We start from the raw sequence: 12667 nt of genomic DNA on the forward strand, positions 1-12667 counted from the left end.
GATCTTGCACTTCTTTGATTTATTCCTAGGTGCTTGATATTTAATTTGAAACTATTACAAGTAGTATCTTTTTTTTTTTTTTTTTTTGAGAAAAAGAGAGAAAGAGTGAGTGAGTGGGAGGTGGGGGAGAGGGGAAGAGAGAATCTTAAGCAGGCTCCATGCCCAGCACGGAAGCTCTATGTGGGGCTGGAGCTCACCACCATGAGATCATGACCAGAGCCAAAATCAAGAGCCCCATGCTTAATCTACTACTGAGCCACCCAGGTGCTCTATTATAAGCAGTATCTTAAAAAAAAAAAAAATTAATTCTTTTTCCTTGGACTATAGAAATATTGATTTTTTTAAAATATGATTTTTAAATTAATCTGTTTAACTCATTAATTGTAACAATTTATCTGTGGATTCTTTTGGATTTGCCACATACATAATAATTACATCATCTGTGAATAATAACAATTTGTTTCTTTTTATTTAATGGTTAGTCTTTTCGTTTTTCTTGCCTTACACCACTAAGGACATTCAGGGGCAAAAACAGGCATTCTTGTCAGCAGCACCCTTTTAATCACTAGTAAACCCCTTTGCCTCCAGCTCACAGCCTTGGAATCATTAGTCTCCTGGGGAGGGTCGGGCGTTAAGACGCCCACAATCTCGTTTCATCTCCAGCAGTGAGTTAAGGCAGAGCGTCTGCCTCTCGTAAGCTCATTTTCCAATCCTGGAGAAGGAGCCGGCCGCTTCCTCTGGTTGCCACGCAACGGCGTCGTCCTGCCCCAGGAGTAGGTGCAGTTGGGCTACAAGCACGTGCCGCCTCTTCCGCGTTCCGGGACTACATCCCCCATAATACAGCGCGCCGCAATCGGCTGGTCTCCGAAGTGGGGGAAGGGCCAGGACGGGCCGGGAGGCGGAGCGGAAGCGGACTGCGAGGGACGAGAAGAGTAGAATCTCCACAAGCTGGGAACCACCTTGTCCCTGATTCTCAATCTCGGCCTTTCTCCATCCCGACCTCGAGGCTGCTTCGTGAGCACGGGACGCAGCTGACGCCTGCTAATCGACTTTCGCTGCGCCGCCCCGGCTCGGGAGCCTGTTGGCGGCCGGCGACACTGACAAGAAGCCCACTGGCAAGGTAATGGGGAAGGGGCGAGAGAGAAGGTGGGGGGGTGTGTGGAGACGTCTCCGTTCGCCCGGCGCGCGCCTTTACGGTATTCCCCTCAGGCCCGGCGGCCGCTCCTCCTTCGCCTTGTCCCGTCCTTACCCCCCCACCCCCCCAACCCCCCGCCCCACCCGGGCCGCTGCCCCAGGTGTCCGCAGAGACCAGGCTCGGGATCGGCCGGTAGCCCGCGGCTGTGGAGGCTCTTTGTCCCTGTCCCTCCGGGTCTGACAGCTGTGGCCCCGTCGGCCCCGGGCGCAGAACCGAGCGGGGCTCAGGCTGCTTGATCTGAGCGGGGCGGGCTCGGTCCCGTGGCCACTGGCGCGGGGGAGCGATGGACCTGGTGCAGGGATGGAGCGTCCGCGGGGCAGCCGCACTCACTTCTTTTTCTGCTTTTGACAGCTCAGCTGTGTTCTACTTTGAGGGAGAAAGTCAAATGCCCCTTTTTTACCCCCTCTTCAAACTCAGCAGCTGGGTGACTGGTAAGGATGAACTTAAACTGCCGTGTTGACTGTGACTTGAACTCGAAAGCGGTTGTAAGAGTGGCTCAGACAACCCGGATTTCCATCCTGATCGAGTCACTGCCTGGCTTTGTGACCTTGGTTAATTAAAGGTTCCTCGGCAGTCAAATGGAGATAACAAAACACACCTTTAAGTTGTTGGAATAAAAAATAATAATGCTTACAACGCCATTAATTCATATGACGAAAAAGTCCTTTGAATATGATACTTGCATTAGTTACACTGAAGTGGCCTCTGGATTTATGAGTTTTGTGCGTTTCTTTGTTTAATCATTTGTACCCTAGATTGTGTGTTCTTCACTTTGTACTTTGTTCACCTTAAACCTGAGCAAGGTATTCTTTAAAATACGCCGTCTTCTTCATTTCCACTGTTTTAAGATGGCTGAGAATGTTCTTAGGAAATTGATGACTCTGCTTTTCTGTGGATCAGCTCTGGAGATACAAGGACTTATTCACCATCCCCTCCCCGCGCACCTCCCCCCCCCCCCCCCAGCTGTGTCCTTTGGGAGACTCTTTAGAGGAGCTTAAGTGTTTGTTTCAGCAGGGTAAGCATCTAGGTGTTCTGCAGTCCTGACGTGGGGCTTCACCACCTTTACCCTACGTCAACTTCTTCCCACCTCTCTCTCTACACTTTCCCACTGGTTAGTAATTTTCCCCCTCAGGGAATTTTGTTTGCAAGTGGCAGTTTCCTTCGCAGAACATCTTGAATGAGTGCAGTAAAATTCATAAGGAGGGATTTGAAACGTTGCACATTAGTCCCTCTATAGATTTGGTTCTTGCCCTGTTCTCTCCTGCTACTTACTAACATTGGCGATGAGTTTTTCTTTAAGGAAATGTTTATGGTCCTTAGTTGATTTTTTTTTTTTTCCATCGAAAATGTCTATTTTGGGGCATCTGGGTGGCACAGTGGGTTAAGAGGCCAACTCTGGATTTCAGCTCAGGTCATGATCCTGTAGTTTGTGAGTTCGAGTGCAGAGCCTGCGTGGGATTCTGTCTTTCCCTCTCGCTTTCTGCCCCTTCCTGTTTGCTCACTCTGATTCAAAAATAAATGAATAAACATTAAAAAAAAAAGAAAAGAGGGCGCCTGGGTGGCGCAGTCGGTTAAGCGTCCGACTTCAGCCAGGTCACAATCTCGCGGTCCGTGAGTTCGAGCCCCGCGTCAGGCTCTGGGCTGATGGCTTGGAACCTGGAGCCTGTTTCCGATTCTGTGTCTCCCTCTCTCTCTGCCCCTCCCCCGTTCATGCTCTGTCTCTCTCTGTCCCAAAAATAAATAAAAAACGTTGAAAAAAAAATTAAAAAAAAATTAATAAAAAAAAAAGAAAAGAAAATGTTCTGTACTAGTTTGGGTTCAAACACTTTTGTGTGATATGTGAAGTAATATGCCTTGAGGAATGCTGTTTTTGAATGTACAGTTATAGCGAGAGAAAGCTAGTAGGGCCTGATAAATTTTGTGTGTCCTGTCTTTAGCGACTGATGCATTTTAAAAAATTCAAGAAGGAGAAATCTAATGAATGTACTTCATAAGGATAACAGAGAGCTAGAGAGTAAGTAAAGGGAAAACTTAAACTGTGGGACAGGACATATGTATATAAAGATTTCTGAGTAATTTAAAAATATGTGGCAAAAATACTCATTTTGAAAAAAAAAAGTGTTTATGTTGGTGTTAGTGCAGTGTAGGACAGAGAGTAATGGACTAAGGAAATAGGAGACCTTATTTTTTGTCCTAGCTCTGTCACGATCTGTATAACCTTATATTCCTTTGTGTTCCTCATTTTCCTCATGCCTAACATAGTGAATTGTTCTGATTCCAGACTTTAAATGAAAAAGATTTTTAGATGTTCTTTTTAGCATGGAACAAATTAGTATAAGCTCTTTTAGTCATATATTTGTGTCTTAGGGTCCACTCCCTGCCTTCCCCCCACCTCCCTGCCGCAGCTTGAGGAATACACATGTAGGAACTAGAAAGCTGCCACAAATAAGAATCTCTGTTGACGAGTTCATTCTTTCATGAACTGCCCATGTGTTGTTTACACTTTTGACATGCTTAGTTCTCTTCCACTCTGCTGTGTATCTTTTATTTTACTCATTGCCTGTTTACTTATTATGCCTATTTCTTTTTAACTCTAGTTTGTCAATTCTGATCCAACATCATTGTTTCTTTTTGTGAATTCTTTCCCTTTTTGCTTCTATTCCCAACATCCTGGTTTTCCTAGGGGTTCTTTTCCCCCCGAGGCCTCAAGCAGAGGTGCCCAGTGGTAGTCTAGTTAGCTGTGGAAGGGGATGTGGGCTCATGTGGCACAAAGCATGATTGGCTGAGGCTGTGGGCAGGTGACTGAAATATATGGCACTGCCTAATATATTTTAGATTAAACTTTTGCTGTGGCATAGTGATTGAGTAGTTTCCCTTTTGCCCTAATGTTTGCTCTTCTTAACCTTGAATTACTTTACCCATTTTCTTTTATCTTTGTACTCTTCAGAGCTATTGTCTTCTCTCTTTTCTCCCAAATATGCCATCTAAAAACAATCTGATATCTTGAGATATGTTTCTATATCTCACCTGGAATTTTAGTGTAGCTTCTCTCAAGGCAGTCCACATTTTATTTTATTATTTTTAAAAATAATTTATTTTTTTAAACTAATCTCTACACCCAATATGGGGTTCAAACTCAAGATCCCAAGATCAAAAGTTGCATGCTCCTCTGAGCCAGCCAGGTGCCCCAAGGCAGTTCTCATTTTAAATTTTAGACCTAATTAGGAGTGGATGGCTGTGTCCTATGTTAATGTTTTTCCCTAGATATTAGCCTCTGGCAATATTATGTAGAAAAAATATTTTAAGAATGGGCCTTTCCCCCTAAAGTTATATTCTGAGGTCAAGTCTATGGAGGACTTATTTCTGAGTTTTTTTTGGAGGGAATTGTCTGAACCTCTGAGTTCTGGTAAACACACCATGTCTTTTTGTAAAGAATATGTGCTTCTCTAACTGTAAATTCCTTAGGAGACTAATAGGCACTGATTCTTGTGGCACCGTTGCAGGATTTTTTACCTAAATACCCGGGGTTCATTGTCTCACCACTTTGAAGAAAGAAGAGGTGGGCACAAAATGAGCAGTGGGCAAAAGTTTATTAGAGTGTAAAATTAGAAAGTAAGAGTAGTAGGAAAGCTCTCTTACAGAGAGGGGGCATTTGAAGTGAATGCCCACCGACAATAGGCAAGGGTCCTTGTTTTATAAGGTTCTGTTCGCCGCCCCCCACCCTCTTCCCCCTTGATCCTCTCAAGCTCTACCCTTATTGGCTGAACAATTCTAGGTGCTGGGTTGTCCATTCCTGATTGCCTTGTTTCCATTGTATGAGGGGTGGTCTGTGGCCAAATCTTTCCTTGTGGGTCATAGGTTTTATGGTCTACTTATTTTCAGCCAGGTCTTTTGTCAAATTCTTGAGGGAAACCTGAGGGGGAGTAGGTGGTGTCTGTTACATTCTTAAGAGAGATGTTAAGCGGGTTGGGGGGGTGTCTTGCTCTGGTCAGACACTCCCAGCATTGTTCCAAAATATGTGTTTTTCCCCACCCAGGGACTTCAGGTCCTATTTTTTCTCTCTCTGCCTATTTTATCCTCTCTTTTCCTCTCATAGCACCTTTAGCTGAGTGAGAGCTTCTCTGCTTGCTAGTTGCTACTATTGCTGTTGATGGTTACTTGAGCTCTAGTCATAAAGAGTGCAAAAAGCAAGAGCATTGAGTAAATGCAAAAACCATATTGAAGGGCAGATTTTTTTTAGGTAGGATTACCATCCATTAATGGTTTTTAATGTTGCTATTGCAGTGTTTATATAAGAAATAGAAGCAAGTATTTAAGACAGGTAGTGTGAAATAAAGTGTTTTGAAAATTTTTGACTGCAACCCATAGCAAGAGATCTTTTTTATGTCAAGACTCCATAAATTGTGTGTGTGTGCATGCGTGTGTCTGTGTATGAAAAAAATAGGTATATAACTGAAAGAAAACTGATGTAAAACAAAAATCTCCAGTGGATACAGTCTACTTTGATGGCTTCTATTTTATCCTTTTTTTTTTGAAGCGCCATTTGCAAACTGTTGAGTTTTGTTCCTTGCTTTTGAAAAACACGGGGGTCCTGGGTTGAGAGTTTGTCTAATTTCCCCCCATTTGTTTGCCATTGGGTAATCATCAGTCCTCTTTGTGCTTCACTTTACTTTTCCTTAAAATGAGAGTGTTATAGTTTAAATACTCATTGATCCTCTGTCTTTACCATAGTAATAATTTGGACTAATATATTTGTCTTTAGGTCCCTGGCTAGGGAGAAACCACTAAAAAATTGCTTAAATATCTACTTGTTTGCATGTTTGTTATTTGGTAAATGAAATAATAGAACTTTGAACAGATCTTTGGAGACTTACAGATCTCCAAATCTCCAAAGATCTTGTACATTGGAGTAGAGACATTAAGGCCTATAATAAATGTGAAAACTAAGAAAAAAAGTTTCCCTATGTTTTTCTTTTTCTACCTTTATGCCCTTTAACAAGGAATATTTTAGAGTTTGAAAATTTGTATTTAAAATGCTTAATAACAATTGTAACTTAATACACTGGTAGATTGCTACCTAGACTGTATTCCGTACCCCATCTTACCACATTGCCCCCTTCATATATTAGAAAATGCCAATGGGGGTATATTTTTTTGTGCAAAGATCGCCATATCAGATTATTACTATTACTGTATATTACCAAACAGTGGAACTGCCATTCTTATAAGAAAGGAGAATACTGAACTTTCTTTGCTTGTGGGTTTCCTTCTGTTCACTTTGGACGATTTCTCCAAACCAAACCATTCCATGCTGGGGACTAGGATCCCTCCCATTCTCATTTGTTTGTACTGAGGAGGCTAAGATTAAGGAATTTACTGCCTGCTCCCAAGATTCTGGTTCTAAAGGTTTTCGTTGGAAGGAAATTGGAACCAGACTCTACTTCCTCTTCCTTCTCAGATGAGACCTCCTTAATGGGGCTTTCTTGACCTGATACTTCACATAGACTCCTCATATATCCTCACATCACCCTGTTTATTTTCTCCATAGCAGTTTGTGACAAGCTGAATTTAACTTGTTTCTGTGTTTGTTTATTGTCTCACTCCAACTAAAACATAATCTCTAGAAGAAAAAGAATCCCGTCTTGTTTCACCTTTCACATCTCCAGTTTCTGGCACATAGTAGGTACTTCAATAAACGTTGTGAATAAATAAGGGAGCAAATGAATGAATAAACCAAGCAAGTTCTTTCATGCTGTATTTTATTAAAAAAAATTTTTTTAATGTTTATTTATTTTTGAAGGAGAGACAGAGTGTGAGCGGGGGAGGGGCAGAGAGAGAGAGAGGGAGACACAGAATCCTAAGCAGACTCTAGGCTCTGAGCTGTCAGTGCAGAGCCCAGCCCGACAGGGGCTCAAATTCACCAGCCAAGCCGTGAGATCATGACCTGAGCCGAAGTCAGATGCCTAGCTGATGAGCTACCCAGGTACCCCAGTTCTTTCATGCTTTAAATGAAACTTCATATAGCAAAAGTTGTGTTTGAGCCTACACCTTTATGCAGCCTTCCTCTCCCCCAAATTCTTTTTTCTGGAAAAATGTTTTTTCCTATCAGTGCTTGGCTGGTCATTGTGAAGGTGTCTCCATCCAGAAGACCTTATATTTATCTCTGCTTTACTTCATATATTTTTCCATTGTTGTTTGCTTATGTAAAAAAACCTAAGCTTTAAGTCTTCTTAAATCCTTTTTTTTTTTTTTTTAATGTTTATGTATTTATTTTGAGAGAGAGCACACATGGCATTAGTTGGGGGAGGGACAGAGACGAAAGAGACTAACTGTTGCGGGGCTCCATCTCACAAACCATGAGATCATGACCTGAGCCAGAATCAAGAGTCAGAGGTTTAACCAACTGAGCCACCCAGGTGCCCCTCCTAAATTCATCTTGTAGCAACTTTGTAATACTTTGAGTTATGGGAATGAGGTGTATTTGAAATTTTAATGTGCCTACTTGATAATTTAATGAGTAGTTATTTCAGATTTAAGTAAAATTTCAGAATTTTAGGATCATTGCCCTAAATGCCATGAGAACAGAGAACAGGCTTTCATTTAATGTTACAATTCATTCAGTATTTACAAACCTAGCCTTCCTAGTGGAGGTAAAGAAAGTAGTGTGGTATAGAGAAAACCTAAATAGTAAGTCAGGACCTGTGTTATAGACCAATACAGTTTCTGCCACTAATTGTCTCATTTTAGGTAAGATACTTCACATCCCTGGGTTTTATTTCATGTGAAATATCAGGGGATTAGGTTAGATTTCTTCTCAAGTCCTTCCAGCGCCCAAATGGATAATTGAAGATACTTCAATTTTATCTCAAAACTTCCATTTTTTCTGCCCCTTTACCCACCAAAAACACTGCAGGGAGGTCACATTGCTGCTTGGGAGAAGGTGGGGTTGGGCTCAGGGATGGGCTTAAAGTAAATTAGAGTAGTTCTACTGATTGTTCCTTGGGCTCTGGGAGTTGTGGCAGCAGTGGAGGACCTGTTACTCTTGTCCTTAGGAACCTGGGATTGATGGGACAAGGCTCATGACTGGATGAGAAGATGTGATGTATAAAATCAGCTGATATAAAGTAATATGCTGTGAGAGTTAGAAGAAGATCAGCTTAGGGCCACCTGGGTTGCTCAGTCAGTTAAGTGACTGACTTTTGATCTCAGTTCAGGTCTTAGGGTTCTGAGTTCAAGCCTTGCATTGGGCTCCACACTGGCTGTGGATTCTACTTAAAAAAAGAAAAAAGATCAGCATGGACTACAATAAGTTGATGAGGATTTGAAATCCTTCTGGCTAAGCATTTAAACAGATACTCTAGTCTCATTTTAGGCTATTTAGAAGATGAACTCTTGCCACCAACAGTATGCCATTATGCCATCTTTTAGGACTGGATGATTCTTCAGGGACTAGTATCAATGAAGTATTTCATGTTGTCCACAAATTCTGAGTGGAAACTTGTTCAAGCCTGCAGCCTCTCTGATAGCTGCTAACTTACTGAATGAGAGGATATAAGGAAGCATGTTTCATAAATAAAAATACATATAAATGTAAGGTATTATTATTATTGTATGAGACAGTGAGAATAGTGGCTTGATTGGGGGAAATATTTTTTTGACTAATGGGAAATAAATTTGCCTTTGGGGACTGGATTATGGAGGGCCATGAGAGCTAATCAGAGGAGTTTTATTTGGGTTTAGTAAAACATCTCCTGTATTAACTCACATTACTCAGATTATCAAGAATTAGTGGCATTGCTACAGTAGTGCCTGACTCTAATAAATGTTAGTGTATATTGAGTAGTATGGGGTGCCATTTATCTTTATTAATATTAGGTAATTACTGTTGTCCCCATTACATAAATGAGGGCATCAGGGTCTAGGGAGATAAAATAACTTGCTCAAGGTTTTAAAGATAGAATATGTAGTTTCATATGGCGTACCTTGAGGCTGGAGGTGGGGCAGGAGTGGGAGTGTTACTTTTTGAAGAGGCGACATTTGAGCTAAATACTGAAAGATGAAAAGGAACAAGCTGGCTGGGAGAGCATTCCAAGCAGGTGAAGAGTAGTTGTATATAGACCCTGAGGTTAGAAAGAATTTGGTTAGTCTTGCCTAGTGTGACTGTAGCACAGTGGGCAAGGTGGAAGTGGTGTGCGATTAGTACACAAGAGATAAGGGCAGAAGTCAGATTTTGCAGGGCCTTGTGGCCTGATGTAAAGAGTTTTAATTTTATTCTAAGTGCAGTGGGAAATTGTTGAAGGGGTTTTAAATGGGAGTGATGTGATATGATTTTATGTGTGTGTGTGTGCGTGTGTGTGGTAAAAAATACGTAACATGAAATGTGCCGTTTTTAGGTGTACAGTTCGGGGGCACTGAATGCATTCACATTGTTGTGCAACCATCACCATTATACATCTCCAGAACTTTTTCATCATCCCAAAGTAAAACTCTATACCTTAAACTTTATTTATTTAAAAAAGATTTTTTTAATGTTTATTTATTATTGAAAGATCAAGAAACAGAGCACGAGCATGGGAGGGGCAGAGAGAGGGAGAGACACAGAATCTGAAGCAGGCTCCAACCTCTCACAGAGCCCGATGCGGGGCTCGAACTCACAAACCGCAAGATCATGATACCAGCTGAAGTCTGATGCTAACCGACTGAACCACCCAGGCGCCCCTATACCTTAAACTTTAAACCATAACTCTCCATTCTCCTATCCACCCTCCTCCTTTCCCTCAGCCTCTGTTAACTATCATTCTACTTTCTGTTTCTATCTAACTGTTCTAAGTACCTATCATAAGTGAAATCATGCAATATTTGTCCTTTTGTGTCTGGTTTATTAACTTATTTTTTAATTTTTATTATTATTATTTTTTTAAAGTAGGCTCCATGCCCAACGCAGGGCTTGAACTCATGACCAAGAGTCGTATGCTCCACCCACTGAGCCAGCCAGGTGCCCCTTCCTATGATGTCTTGAAGGTTCATCCATGTTGAAGCTTGTATCAGAATTTTATTCCCATTTAAATCTGAGTACTATTCCATTGTATGTATATACCACATTTTGTTTATTTGTTCATTTGTTGAATACTTGCGTTATTTCCACCTTTAGGCTATTGTTGAATAATGCTACAGTGAACATAGGTGCACGGGTATCTATGAGTCCCTGCTTTCAAATCTTTTGTGATTATCCCCAGCAGTGGTATTGCTGGCTTATATGGTAATTTTGTGTTTAATTTTTTTGAGGAACTGACACACTGTTTCCCACAGTGGCTGCACCATTTTTCATTCCCACTAGCAGTGCACAAGGGTTCCAATTTCTCCACAGCTACTAACGTGTGTGTGTGTGTGTGTGTGTGTGTGTGTGTGTTTTAGTAATAGTTACAGGGAAAGAAAACTCTTTTTACCCTACCTTCTTAGGTTCAGTATCCAGGGCTCTGCAAATTAAACTGACAAAAGACAGATTAACAGGAAGAAAAGGTTTATTTCATATGCAAATGAGAGCATCACAGAAATGAAATGAAAACTCTAAAGAAGCGGTTAGGCCTGAGAGAGCTTATATATCATTTAGCCAAAGAACCATAAATTGTGGAGATCTGACAAGACAAAGGAAAAGGAGTTTTAGCTTCTAGAAGTAGTAAATTGTGAGAAGGTAAATATGTGGGGGAAACTAACTGAAGACAAGGGTTGTTTAAGATGTGTTTGTACAGATTCATCTCAGCCTCAACTCCCTGTCTCCCTTGGTAAGAATGTTCTCACATTTCTGGTGGGAAATCCATGTCTTGCTTTTAGGAAGAAAGGGGGAGTGAAGGGCATGGAACCCTTCCTGCGTCTGCTGTTTCTTAGTCATCTTCACTTCAAAATAATCCTTAAACCAATGTGGCATATTTTGGGGTGGTATACTCTGATGCCTTTCATATAATCTTAATAATGGGTATGAAGTGGTATCTGATTGTGGTTTTAATTTGCATTTCCTTAGTGATTAGAGATTTGGGCATCTTTCCATGTGCTTATTGTTCATTTGCATATCTCCTTTGAGAACCATTCAAATTGTGACTATTCAAGTCATGACTTGTTTTTAAAAGAACATTTTGGCTGCTCTGAGGACAGTGGCCTGAAGTGGGGTTGGAGAGGAATCTGGGAACCCACTCGAGAAAGAGCTGCAGGAATCTAGTTGGAGAGGTGATATCTGGACCACACTCTGCTCCCTCTTCATATACAGTGCTCTACAGATACTTCATTTTAAGTATGTCTCCTCTCCTTCATTCTTCTGCTTTTGGGCCTTTTGTAATTTCTGCAGTGGGGCAAGAGCTTTCCCCTGGGCATACTAAAAATATTGAGTCTATCTTAGGTCAAAATAATGATGAAGGTGATGATTTTTTTTTTTTTTTCCTTTAAAAACTATTTGGGCCAAATATGACATTTGACTTTTTAGTCATTGGTAGACAGTTAATATGGTGGCCTAGAATTTGGGATTAAAAGTTTTTAGAGTATATACTATTTTGGTTGAGAAAGGACTCTAATAAATACTGTGCTAGATGGTAGCCATAGGTTCTTAGTGACAATGTAGGCCTTTTAGGTCTAGTAATTATCTCCATCGTGACTTAGGTGGCCTTCCAGGAGCTGGATCCTTATGTGAAACCTAGAGAAACATAGGGGATGTTCAGAATGCAAGTTCCTTAGTCACTTGCAGCTTTGAACATTGCCCAGACAGGAGATCTTAAACCCTTCTCTTTTTTTCCTTTTTCTTTCCTGAAGATTGAGTCTAAGAATAATTTCTCTTTAGAACTACTAAAGTAAATTACCTTTAGTTGCGAAACAACTAAAGTCTTCTTGTCTGCTTTTTTCTTTCTATATGGCATCACAAAAAATATCTTTCAGGGAACAGAACAGTATATTCCTGTTGATCACAGGGACTAAAGTGGTACTGATAGAAGTTATTTTCTCTTCAGTCCACCTCTGCCTCGTCTAGTAAATATAGGACTTAGCTTGCCCTGGCAGGAGTGACTTGGGTTACAACAAAGATACCTGTTTTTTCTCCCCCTTACCCCTTCCTCTTTAGGATCATTATAGGTAGGTCCAAGTAAGTAGCCTCTGTTACACCTGATGAACCGACTTGTAACATTGAATTTAGTGGTCCTACAATGAGTGGTCCTAGAGCTACAATGAGTGTAGCTCTCATTGTTGCTTCATGAAGAAACTTGAGATTTGGAGAGTGGTTCCCAGACTTTGATGTACATTGGAATAATTTAGGGCTCTTTAAAAAACAAAAATGGATGTGTGGTTCCCACCTCCTAGACATTCTAATTTAATTGGTATGGGGTGTGACCTGGCATGGGGATATTTTTAAAACTCTCCAGGTGCTTTTAATGTATAGCATACGGAGGAGAGACCAAAGGCATAATTGTATCCTTTTGGGAATCTTAGTCACCT

The 12667-nt window shown here is 41.1% G+C and overlaps 1 protein-coding gene across 2 annotated transcripts in view; it reads left to right on the plus strand.

The window, feature by feature from the left end:
• Positions 1-849: 849 nt before the first annotated feature.
• CCDC126 (coiled-coil domain containing 126) overlaps positions 850-12667 on the plus strand; it is a 43638-nt gene continuing 31820 nt past the window's right edge. Inside the window, exon 1 of one of the 2 annotated variants that reach the window (XM_007089051.3) lies at positions 850-1120. The gene's annotated coding sequence lies outside the window, so the exon portion shown is untranslated. The remainder of the gene's footprint in view (positions 1121-12667) is intronic. The other variant, XM_007089049.3, reaches the window with a different exon arrangement.

This window comes from Panthera tigris, chromosome A2, assembly GCF_018350195.1.
Source record: "Panthera tigris isolate Pti1 chromosome A2, P.tigris_Pti1_mat1.1, whole genome shotgun sequence".
Taxonomy (NCBI): domain Eukaryota; kingdom Metazoa; phylum Chordata; class Mammalia; order Carnivora; family Felidae; genus Panthera; species Panthera tigris.